Here is a 13527-nt window from a genome sequence, read left to right as displayed (position 1 = left end):
ATTTGCCTTGATGACAGCTTTGCACACTCTTGGCATTCTCTCAACCAGCTTCATGGAGGTAGTCACTTGGAATACATTTAAATTAACAGGTGTGCCTTGCTAAAAGTTAATTTGTGCTCAAATAAGCAAAGAAAAACGACAGTCCATTATTTTAAGATATGAAGGTCAGTCAATCAGGAAAATGTCAAGAACTTTGAACGTTTCTTCAAGTGCAGTCCCAAAAACCATCAAGCGCTATGATGAAACTGGCTCTCATGAGGACCGCCACAGGAAAGGAAGACAGAGTTGCTGCAGAGGATAAGTTCATCAGAGTTTCCAGCCACAGAACCCCAAATAAGAGACGAGTCACCTCTTCACTGTTGACGTTGAGACTGGTGTTTTGTGGGTACTATTTAATGAAGCTGCCAGTTGAGGACTTTTGAGGCGTCTGTTTCTCAAACTAGACACTCTAACGTACTTGTACTCTTGCTCAGTTGTGCATCGGGGCCTCCCACTCCTCTTTCGATTCTGGTTAGTGCCAGTTTGCGCTGTTCTGTGAAGGATGTAGTACACAGCGTTGTACGAGACCTTCAGTTTCTTGGCAATTTCTCGCATGGAACAGCCTTCCTTTCTCAGAACAAGAATATACTGACGAGTTTCAGAAGAAAGTACTTTGTTTTTCTGGCCATTTTGAGCCTGTAATCGAACCCATAAATGCTGATGCTCCAGATACTCAACTAGTCTAAAAAAGGCCAGTTTTATTGCTTCTTTGATCAGCACAACAGTTTTCAGCTGTGCTAACATAATTGCAGAAGGGTTTTCTAATGACCAATTAGCCTTTTAAAATGATAAACTTGGATTAGCTAACACAACGTGCCATTGGAACACAGGAGTGATGGTTGCTGATAATGGACCTCCGTATGCCTATGTAGATATTCCATTAAAAATCAGTCGTTTCCAGCTTCAATAGTCATTTACAACATTAACAATGTCTACACTGTATTTCTAATCAATTTGATGTTATTTTAATGGACAAAAAAATTGCTTAAAAAAAAATAAAGTACATTTCTAAGTGACCCCAAACTTTAACGGTAGTGTATATACATGTTTTTGTTGTACTTTACCCCTTTTTCTCCCCAAATTCGTGATATCCAATTGGTAGTTACAGTCTTGTCCTATCACTGCAACTCCCGTACGGACTCGGGAGAGGCGAAGGTCGGGAGCCATGCGTCCTCTGAAACATGACCCTGCCAAGCCACGCTGCTTCTTGACACACTGCTCGCGTAACCTGGAACTCGGAGGAAACAACGTACAACTGGCGACCGAAGTCAGCTTGCAGGCCCCCGATATGCCACGAGGAGTCCCTAGAGCGCGATGGGACAAAGAGATGCCGGCCAGCCAAACCCTCCCCTAACCTGGACGACGCTGGGCCAATTGTGCACCGCCTCATTGGTCTCCCGGTCAAGGCCGGCTGTAACACAGCCTGGGATCGGACCTGGGTTTGTAGTGACGCCTCAAGCACTGCGATGCAGTGCCTTAGACCGCTGTGCCACTCGGGAGACCCTAATTAATGTATTAATTATTTATTCTGTCTGAAAGGAAGGCAAAGAATGCAGCACATTTTATTAATTTATTTTATACAATATTCTTCCCATATAAACAAATTTATAAACAATATTCTGCTCATATGAAGACATTTATTTTAGAGCATAAGTGAACCAATATATGAGAACCTTCAGACAGGTTTAACTTCTTTGGGGTAGGGGGCAGTATTTTCACGTCCGGATGAAAAGCGTGCCCAGAGTAAACTGCCTGCTACTCAGGCCCAGATCCTAGGATATGCATATCATTAGCAGATTTAGATAGAAAACACTCTGAAGTTTCTAAAACTGTTTGAATGATGTCTGTGAGTATAACAGAACTCATATGGCAGGAAAAAACCTGAGAAAAATCCAACCAGGAAGTGGGAAATCTTAGGTTTGTAGTTTTTTAACTCTTGGCCTATCAAATACACAGTGTCTATGGGGTCGTGTTGCACTTCCTAAGGCTTCCACTAGATGTCAACAGTCTTTAGAACCTTGTTTGATGCTTCTACTGTGAAATGGGGCCGAATGAGAGGGGAATGAGTCTGAGGTCTGCCAGAATGCCTTGAACTCGTGACGTTGTTCACGTGAGAGCGAGCTCTGTTCCATTGCTTTTCTACAGACAAAGGAATTCTCCGGTTGGAACATTATTGAAGATTTATGTTAAAAACATCCTAAAGATTGATTCTATACTTCGTTTGGTATGTTTCTACGTACTGTAATATGACTTTTCGTCTGAACTCTTACCTGGACCTGCCCGCACGTCGTGAGTTTAGATTGTGTACTGAACGCGCAAACCAAAAGGAGTAATTTGGACATAAATTATGGACTTTATGGAACAAATCAAACATTTATTGTGGAACTGGGATTCCTGGGAGTGCATTCTGATGAAAATCATCAAAGGTAAGTGAATATTTATAATGCTATTTCTGACTGCTGTTGACTCCAACATGGCGGATATCTTCTTGGGTTGTGTTGGTCTCTGAGCGCCGTACTCAGATTATTGCATGTTTTTTTTTTTTTATCTGACACAGCAGTTGCATTAAGGAGAAGTATATATTTAAATCTGTGAATAACACTTGTATCTTTTATCAATGTTTATTATGAGTATTTCTGTGAATTGATGTGGCTCTGTGCAAATTCACGGGATGTTTTGGAGGCAAAGCCAAATGTAAACTGAGGTTTTGGATATAAATATGAACTTGATCGAACAAAACATACATGTATTGTGTAACATGTTGTCCCGGGAGTGTCATCTGATGAAGAATATCAAAGGTTAGTGATTAATTAGATCATTATTTCAGCTTGATTGGAAAATCGCTGTATGCTTTCTGTGACTAGTTGCTGACCTAACATAATGATATGTTCTGCTTTCGCCGAAAAGCTTTTTTGAAATCGGACACTGTGGTTGGATTAACGAGAATGTTATCTTTAAAATGGTGTCTAATACTTGTATGTTTGAGAAATTTGAATTATGAGATTTCTGCTGATTGAATTTGGCGCCCTGCAATTTCATTGGCTGTTGGCGAGGTCTAGACAGGTTAAGGGAGTTACCCCACGAAAGAGATAGGAGAGCATTCACGAGTGCACACGTTGTTCCCCAGTCTCACATGCACTGATCCCCCCTCTACCATCAACCCTACACACACACAAAACATGAACACACAAGCTGACAGTGCTCTTTCTCTGTTTTAGCACCAGCACAGTCTCTAAAGCAGAAGAGGAATGGCAGATTATTGCTCTGCCACCGAGTAAATCAGAAGACGATGATACATTGAATGGACACAGTGTGTGTGTGTGTGTGTGTGTGTGTGTGTGTGTGTGTGTGTGTGCGCGCGCGCGTGTGTGTGTGTGGCCTCTGTCGTTCTGTTGTTCTCCCCAAGACCCAATCCTGTGAGACTGCAATAAGAGAAAACAATAAACCAACTACAACCCACCCCTAAAAATAAGACCGTATTACGGTATTAAACCCTCTGGAGTCACATGATGACGTCATTTAGAATATTGAAAAGCTCCCTGTGTGTTTATGCTAGAGACTTACCGTTTCTTATAGTGGCTGCAACTCAATCCCCTCTTTCCGCCGATATAAAGTTTTCCCCCATTTACTAACATGGGCTTGTGAAAGCGGCCTTTTTCTAAACACGAGAGGATCCGGACAAGAAAATCCTAAAAAAATTGTTGTCTGTAAAACCCGAAAAGTGTGAGCTACAAACTCATAAGTCACCACCATTGAAAGATTAGACTCTCACTAACAATGCAATGTTGGTTGTTTGGCTCTATGATATTCACAAGCTTTACGGCATTCGTCTGAACTCTGTAGCGGATTTCCTCATTTGGAAGAGGTCTTCTCACAAAACCGACTGTGCAGACCGAACCGTTGGAGCTAAAAAACTAATATGTCACCATATCCGAAAAGGGAGACTCTCATGAAAACAAAGGTGTTGGTTGTTCTGCTCTGCGATGCAGAAAAGCTTCAAGGGAGTTGTCTGAAGGTAACCCAGAAGCGAGCTGTAAAAATTGCAAACTGCATAGGGGGTAAAATGTGCCACAAATGACATGACCAAACATTGGTCAAAATGTATTTTTTTCAGAGTTTTCTTATATCGCTCAGATATAGGATAGACACTTCAGAACCTTGTTGCTTAGGAGTTTTTTTTTTTACTGTCTGTTTTGCCATGTACAAATGTGTTATTCAATGCGTTTCTATGGGCTATAGCAGTGAAGGCCACATTTAATGTTTCATCAAATCATGATTTATATATATTTTTTATAATTACAAGGGTCCTAAAATTCTAAATGAAATGGCTAAATGATTCATTTTATGACCGTCCTAAAAAAAATCCATATGTTAGCTTAGTAGATATTGTCATCTAAGGGTTTAGTTAACAGACAACGTTGGCCCTTAACAGTCACTAGGAGAGCTGTAAATAGTTTTACTAATCCATTGTAAAGGCTTTAAAAAGGACTCTGTATTGAGGAAAAGCAATTAAGCGATCTGAATATCCCTCTGCTTGGCTTCAGCAAAAGTGTGGGGGGGTCATTTCACCCCCAAGCAGGCAGAGTATTGCTGAATCAAGGCTGTGTGCAGTTGCTATCCATTGTTAATGCCAAGGGGACACCGGTCCATTCAGAGCACATTCCAGGAGTGCACCTCTCTGCAGACCTAATACAGGCGGGTTGGCATAACACTGGCGTGCAAATCTCTCTCACAGTCCATTATTTGATGGACTGTGGCAGAGAGCACTGATGTCAAATCTAGCAGCATTTTTGCCATTATCACAGAGATGGATTGTTCTCGGCTCACAGAGCTCGAGCCAGTCTTTTTGCTTTTTTCCCTCAGTGTCTGGAGCCAGAGTCTGCTCCCAGCCAGGGCTGGAGCCCAGATAGCACTCTGTCTGTCTGCCTAGGCCTGGTCTGGTAATCTTATCTGACAGGACGGGCCCAGGAACCCGGTGGTGTTAAAAAACACATTAAACTGAGTCCACACCACTCAACTCATCTCGTAGGCTTAGATAAATCTCTCAGTAAAGCTCTCTCCCCTGGTGTGGTTATCCATAGAGTGGGGGAGGAGTGAGAGTGTTGGCTACTGCAGTGAAGATACAGAGAGATAAAGCCATAGAGACATAGAGATGGAGGCTGACTGGTTGTCTGTAACTCTGACACCCATCGCATGTTAGCCTCAAAACTTGGCTAGTAGCACCATGTAGGACTGATTGACTCTAGTCTGTTCATCTGCAGTGTCTGTCGACATGGGAACATTTATCTGTATAGCCCTCACCCACGGCACAGACAGGGCTGGAAAGGGATCAGAGGCTACAGCTGTGTCTCAAATGGCACTATTCCTTACAACGGGCACATAGTGCACTACTTTTGACTAGAGCCCTATGGGAATAGGGTGCCATTCTAGGATGCAGCCTATACATCTCATACATACTATACATCTATAATACATTTATTGCCATCTATATATAATTAGGGTTACAGGGGTTGAGAAAGATCAGGGGCATTACATCTAGGAGAGGCTTGGAGAGAAAGTAGTTCAATATTTCAATATTATACTGTCAGCTGACAGCCACGTCTTCCAGAGCCTGGTTAATACGTGCTATCCAATCAAGGAGACCTGCTGATGCTGAGACCTAATGTGTATCCCAAATGGCACCCTATTACCTATATAGTGCACTACTTTTGACCAGGTCCCATAGGACTCTGGTCAAAAGTAGTGCACTGTGTAGGGAATAGGGTGTCATTTGGGATGTACAGTGGGGAGAACAAGTATTTGATACACTGACAATTTTGCAGGTTTTCCTACTTACAAAGCATGTAGAGGTCTGTAATTTTTATCATAGGTACACTTCAACTGTGAGAGAAGGAATCTAAAACAAAAATCCAGAAAATCACATTGTATGATTTTTAAGTAATTAATTTGCATTTTATTGCATGACATAAGTATTTGATACATCAGAAAAGCAGAACTGAATATTTGGTACAGAAACCTTAGTTTGCAATTACAGAGATCATACGTTTCCTGTAGTTCTTGACCAGGTTTGCACACACTGCAGCAGGGATTTTGGCCCACTCCTCCATACAGACCTTCTCCAGATCCTTCAGGTTTCGGGGCTGTCGCTGGGCAATACGGACTTTCGGCTCCCTCCAAAGATTTTCAATTGGGTTCAGGTCTGGAGACTGGCTAGGCCACTCCAGGACCTTGAGATGCTTCTTACGGAGCCACTCCTTAGTTGCCCTGGCTGTGTGTTTCGGGTCGTTGTCATGCTGGAAGACCCAGCCACGACCCATCTTCAATGCTCTTACTGAGGGAAGGAGGTTGTTGGTCAAGATCTCGCGATACATGGCCCCATCCATCCTCCCCTCAATACGGTGCAGTCGTCCTGTCCCCTTTGCAGAAAAGCATCCCCAAAGAATGATGTTTCCACCTCCATGCTTCACGGTTGGGATGGTGTTCTTGGGGTTGTACTCATCCTTCTATTCCTCCAAACACGGCGAGTGGAGTTTAGAGCAAAAAGCTCTATTTTTGTCTCATTAGACCACATGACCTTCTCCCATTCCTCCTCTGGATCATCCAGATGGTCATTGGCAAACTTCAGACGGGCCTGGACATGCGCTGGCTTGAGCAGGGGGACCTTGCGTGCGCTGCAGGATTTTAATCCATGACGGCGTAGTGTGTTACTAATGGTTTTCTTTGAGACTGTGGTCCCAGCTCTCTTCAGGTCATTGACCAGGTCCTGCCGTGTAGTTCTGGGCTGATCCCTCACATTCCTCATGATCATTGATGCCCCACGAGGTGAGATCTTGCATGGAGCCCCAGACCGAGGGTGATTGACCGTCATCTTGAACTTCTTCCATTTTCTAATAATTGTGCCAACAGTTGTTGCCTTCTCACCAAGCTGCTTGGCTATTGTCCTGTAGCCCATCCCAGCCTTGTACAGGTCTACAATTTATCCCTGATGTCCTTACACAGCTCTCTGGTCTTGGCCATTGTGGAGAGGTTGGAGTCTGTTTGATTGAGTGTGTGGACAGGTGTCTTTTATACAGGTAACGAGTTCAAACAGGTGCAGTTAATACAGGTAATGAGTGGAGAACAGGAGGGCTTCTTAAAGAAAAACTAACAGGTCTGTGAGAGCCGGAATTCTTACTGGTTGGTAGGTGATCAAATACTTATGTCATGCAATAAAATGCAAATTAATTACTTAAAAATCATACAATGTGATTTTCTGGATTTTTGTTTTAGATTCCGTCTCTCACAGTTGAAGTGTACCTATGATAAAAATGACAGACCTCTACATGCTTTGTAAGTAGGAAAACCTGCAAAATCGGCAGTGTATCAAATACTTGTTCTCCCCACTGTACACCCTACTTTCCTCCTTGAGATCATAGAGTAGGGATGGATTTTTCTCACCCACCCGTATTCAATCTAAAAGCCTCCACTCACCTGGGGCAGTGGTGCTACTGTGATGTCACTAGCCTGTCGTGTCACGTTAGAGCTGAGTTCACCAACTTCAATTATTCAAGGTGGATGAATCCTCTGAATTTAGATATTCATATGTTCATACAAGAAAGTATGTACTTGGAGTGGGGATTTTGAAAATATGATGTATGGATATTAAAAATATAATGTGTAATTTTTACACAGGAAAGGGACAACTTGCCAAAGTGTATTAGAATGTTAGGAGACCGTTGAAACCATACAATACTAAAGCACCTATTTCTCAGGTTAAGGGATAACTAACTTAGAGTGCTTTAAATGTCTAACAACAATCAAGAATTTAACTAAATAAGGGCAGTGAAAAATAAGTGAAGAGAATTACCATGTCAGAAACAACCTGTAGGGAAACCTCCAACACCAACACTTCCTGATATTAGGCAAGCAGTTATAGATTGAGATGAATCCGCTGGCTGGTTATAATAGCAAGGTTAACAGTGAATGTTGTCTCTCCATGGCTGAATACAGGGTCTTGATCACTAGGCATGACACAGAAGAACATTTTCCGAAACAGGAAGGCACTGAATTTTCGTTTTCCATAACACAATGTTTTTGAAACGTTTTGCTACGGTATGCCCAAATTAACAGAGCCCAGGATGTGTCCAGGATGCATTTAGAATCTTGAGAATTTTGATCTAGTTAGCAGCCAGTCCAAATTCCCTGTTATTGTGTCCACAGTCTCTGTGTCCTACTGAACTGTTATGGTGCTGTACTGGAAAATGGAAAATATTGAGGGACGGTTTCTCGGACACAGATTATGAAGCATGTTCAACTGAGATTCTACCTTGGAATTTATTAATAACCTTAAACCAGATTCAACTGGTAATTAAATGTTTCTATAGGCTATTGACATCATTTGTTCTCTCTCATTATTAGTCCCCTGGCTACCTTGTGTTTTTAGGCTATTCAGATGTAACTCCATAATAATAATTAGTTGTCTGATCGGGAGAAAGCCATGCATAAAACGATGAAAGCATAGTCTTGTCCAAAGTAATGTTCATATCGAATGGAAAGAGAAGGGAACACAGCCTAAGTTTTTTAAAACAGCTAGACACAAGATGAATGAGTGCCCATTATAAAACAAAAATGAATAGGTTTAGGCTATAAGACCCAAACATCTGTCTGATGAGAGAAGGAGAAGGAATATTTTTTGATACAGTTGAAGACGGAAGTTTACATACACTTGGGTTGGAGTCATTAAAACTTGTTTTTCAACCACTCCACAAAGTTCTTGTTAACACACTATATTTTTGGCAAGTCGGTTAAGACATCTACTTTGTGCATGACACAAGTCATTTTTACAACAATTGTTTACAGGCAGATTATTTCATTTATAATTCACTGTATCACAATTCCAGTGGGTCAGAAGTTTAAATACACTAAGTTGACTGTGCCTTTAAACAGCTTGGGAAATTCCAGAAAATTATCTCATGGCTTTAGAAGCTTCTGATAGGCTAATTGACATAATTTGAGTCAATCGGAGGTGTACCTGTGGATGTAGTTCAAGGCCTACCTTCAAACTCAGTGCCTCTTTGCTTGACATCATGGGAAAATCTAAAGAAATCAGCCAAGACCTCAGAAAAAAAAATTGTTGACCTCCACAAGTCTCATTCACCCTTGGGAGCAATTTCCAAACACCTGAAGGTACCACGTTCATCTGTACAAACAATAGTATGCAAGTATAAACACCATGGGACCACACAGCCATTAAATCGCTCAGGAAGGAAACGCGTTCTGTCTCCTAGAGATGAACATACTTTGGTGCGAAAAGTGCAAATCAATTCCAGAACCACAGCAAAGGACCTCGTGAAGATGCTGGAGGAACCAGGTCCAAAATGATCTATATAAACAGTAAAACCAGTACTATATCAACATAACCTGAAAGGCCGCACAGCAAGGAATAAGCCACTGCTCCAAAACCGTCATTAAAAAACAGACTACGGTTTGCAACTGCACATGGGGACAAAGATTGTACTTTTTGGAGAAATGTCCTCTGGTCTGATGAAACAAAAATAGAACTGTTTGGCCATAATCACCATCGTTTTGTTTGAAAGAAAACGGGGGAGGCTTGCAAGCCGAAGAACACCATCCCAACTGTGAAGCACGGGGGTGGCAGAATCATGTTGTGGGGGTGCTTTGCTGCAGGAGGGACTGGTGCACTTCACAAAATAGATGGCATCATGAGGCAGGAAATTTATGTGGATTCATTGAAGCAACATCTCAAGACATCTCAAGTTAAAGATTGGTCGCAAATGGGTCTTCTAAATGGACATTGACCCCAAGCATACTTCTAAAGTTGTGGCAAAATGGCTTAACTTCTTATGGCTGGGGGCAGTATTGAGTAGCTTGGATGAATAAGGTGCCGGGAGTAAACTGCCTGCTACTCAGGCCCAGAAGGTATGCATATTATTAGTAGATTTGGATAGAAAATACTCTGAAGTTTCTAAAACTGTTTGAATGACGTCTGTGAGTATAACAGAACTCATATGGCAGGCAAAAACCTGAGAAAAAAACAGGAAGTGGAAAAACTGAGGTTTGTCGTTTTTTTCAAGTCATTGCTTATCGAATATACAGTGTCTATGGGGTCATATTGCACTTCATAAGGCTTCCACTAGATGTCAACAGTCTTTAGAACCTTGTTTCAGGCTTCTACTGTGGAGGATGAGGGAATGAGAGCTGTTTCACCCAGGTGTCTGGCAGAGTGCCATGAGCTCACTCAGGCGCAGAGGTGAGAGGTAGCTGCGTTCCTTCTCCTTTCTAAAGACAAAGGAATTCTCCGGTTGTTAAAAACATCCTAAAGATTGATTCTATACATCGTTTCAACATGTTTCTACGAACTGTAATGGAATTTTTTTACTTTTCATCTGGACTAAGTGTGCCTCTTTAGGATGAACACGCGAACAAAAAGGAGGTATTTGGACATAAATGATGGACTTTATCGAACAAAACAAACATTTATTGTGGAACTGGGATTCCTGGGAGTGCATTCTGATGAAGATCATCAAAGGTAAGGGAATATTTATAATGCTATTTCTGACTTCTGTTGACTACACAACATGGCGGGTACCTGTATAGCTTGTTTTTGTGTCTGAGCGCCGTACTCAGCTTATTGCATGGTGTGCTTTTTCCGTAAAGTTTTTTTGAAATCTGACACAGCGGTTGCATTAACCTGTTGAGGATAGAGGGCGCTATTTTCACTTTGGGGAAAAATCGTGCCCAATTTAAACGGCCTCGTACTATTCTTGCTCGTACAATATGCATATTATTATTACTATTGGATAGAAAACACTCTCAAGTTTCTAAAACCGTTTGAATTATATCTGTGAGTAAAACAGAACTTCCTGTCAGAAAGTGAAAAATCTGAAATCGAGGCTCTGTTCCAGGGCCTCCCTATCATTTTGCTTGAAATTTATGACTATACATGCACTTCATACGCCTTCCACTAGATGTCAATAGGCTGTGAGAGGTGAAATGGGGTTTCTAGGTATTTCTATGGTCAAAAGAGAGAGCTTGGAATGACATGACCCCCGAATTCCTTTGTTCAGGAAGCGCATAAAGGTCATCAGTATTGGCTTCTGAAAAGCATTCGCTATAGACGCCTAATATCTCCGGCTTTGATTTTATTTGATAAATGTGATAATATCATCGTAAAGTATGTTTTTTCAATATAGTTTTATCCGATTATTGAATTTTTTTCGGGAGTTTAGGCGTGTTGCGTTCTTTGCGTTTGGTGACGAAGGAGAGCTTAGCGCCACTTGGCTAGTTTTGCTTGCTCATTCGAGAGGGAAAAATGCCATTCTAAAACCAAACAACGATTGTTCTGGACAAAGGACCCCTTGTACAACATTCTGATGGAAGATCATCAAAAGTAGGACCCATTTATGATGTTATTTCATATATCTGTCGAACATGTTTACTTTTAGTTTGCGCCCAGATTTTGGGCGCTCTCTCGCTATAACGTAAGCTGCATGTCGTAATGAAGTTATTTTTAGAATTCTAACACGGCGATTGCATTAAGAACTAGTGTATCTATCATTTCCTATACAACATGTATTTTTTAGTAAAGTTTATGAATAGTTATTTGGTCAGAATAGGTGAGTGTCAGAAATTTATCCGGACATTCTGGGAAAAAGATGCTACGTTTTCACAATGTATAACCACTGATTTCAGCTCTAAATATGCACATTTTTGAACAAACCATACATGTATTGTGTAATATGATGTTATAGGACTGTCATCTGATGAAGTTTATGAAGGTTAGTGAAAAAATTAATATATTTTGCTGGTTTATTCGCTATCGCTAACGTGCCTATTGCTATCGCTAACGTGCCTTGAATGAATGAATGCGGTTGTGTGGTAGGCTATTGTAGTAAGCTAATATAATGCTAAATTGTGTTTTCGCTGTAAAACACTTTAAAAAAACGGAAATATTGGCTGGATTCACAAGATGTTTGTCTTTCATTTGCTGTACACCATGCATTTTTCAGAAATGTTTTATGATGAGTATTTAGGTATTTCACGTTGGTCTCTATAATTACTCTGGCTGCTTCGGTGCTATTTCTGATGGTAGCTGTGATGGTAGCTGCAATGTAAAACTGATTTATACCTCAAATATGCACATTTTTCAAACAAAACATAGATTTATTGTATAACATGTTATAAGACTGTCATCTGATGAAGTTGTTTCTTGGTTAGTTTGGTTGGTTCTTGGTTAGTTTGGTTGGTTATGTGCAAGCTACCTGTGCTGTGAAAAATGTCTGTGATTTTTTGTATTTGGTGGTGAGCTAACATAAATATACGTGGTGTTTTCGCTGTAAAACATTTTAAAAATCGGACATGTTGACTGGATTCACAAGATGTTTATCTTTCATTTGCTGTATTGGACTTGTTAATGTGTGAAAGTTAAATATTTCCCAAAAATATTTTTTGAATTTCGCGCTCTGCGTTTTCAGTGGAATGTGGGAGGAGTTCCGCCGGGGCTAGACAGGTTAAGGAGAAGTTTATCTAAAGTTGCAAATTAATTACTTAAAAATCATACAATGTGATTTTCTGGATTTGTCTCTCACAGTTGAAGTGTACCTATGATAAAAATTACAGACCTCTACATGCTTTGTAAGTAGGAAAACCTGCAAAATCGACAGTGTATCAAATACTTGTTCTCCCCACTGTATATATACATTTTTGTGCATAAAGGTCTTTCCACCTCAATTTCTTCCATAATTAATTTTATCGACACAAAAAGATCCCAGCATGTGGAACGAACAAATTATCGGTTGGCATTAATCAAATTGTACCATAACTTCCTGTTTCCATTACAGCTGTCGTGATTTTGTTTTATATGGTAGGACTTCACTCGCATAAAAACTGTGGATGGAAACGTGGTTAGTGAAATGGATTCACAAAGTTTGGAGTCAAATAAAAATGCCTTGAAGTTTAAACCAGTGGTCAAAGTCTGTCTGTTGGCTGTGACTGCAGCTTGAGCCGTGGAGGCGAATGCAAACGAGAGTCAACCGCTCGCTGTCTCTAGGTACAGTCTCCTTCCTTTAGATTTCACAGTAGTTTTTTTTTACGTCTGGTGACTTTTTTCTCTGCTTGGCACTGTTTTAAACTGATAAAAGACAGATGAAAAAATATGATATAAAAACTGTGAACGTATGTGGGGGAGAACACGAGCGGGAGAATGCAGAGAAGGTGGGAGGCAGAAACTGCTGACACTAGGTAAACAGTGTAAAAATTTCAGAGCAGAGTGTGCGAAGCTAAGCAGCTCCACCATGAGCGCTTCTGTCAGAGTTCCCCTCACACCGATAACAATTAGAGCGACTGAACACCCTCATTATTTATTGAGAGGTGAGTACACAGGACTGATTGAAAACAAAAAAGGAAAAGAGGAAAAGAACAGCAAGAGCACTGGTAAATACTCGAGAAAGAGAAGAGAGAAGAGATAAAAAGGCTATGGATTTGTAGCAA

At 40.9% G+C, this 13527-nt stretch overlaps 1 protein-coding gene across 4 annotated transcripts in view; it reads right to left on the bottom strand.

Annotated features, from left to right (window-relative positions):
* b3glcta (beta 3-glucosyltransferase a) overlaps positions 1-13527 on the bottom strand; it is a 135100-nt gene that overhangs the window by 94564 nt on the left and 27009 nt on the right. The gene's annotated exons all lie outside the window — the stretch shown is intronic.

The sequence above is a fragment of the Salvelinus alpinus genome, chromosome 22 (assembly GCF_045679555.1).
Source record: "Salvelinus alpinus chromosome 22, SLU_Salpinus.1, whole genome shotgun sequence".
Classification (NCBI taxonomy): domain Eukaryota; kingdom Metazoa; phylum Chordata; class Actinopteri; order Salmoniformes; family Salmonidae; genus Salvelinus; species Salvelinus alpinus.
Note: the sequence above shows the minus strand (reverse complement) of the source record. Positions and strands in the feature narration are given on the sequence as shown.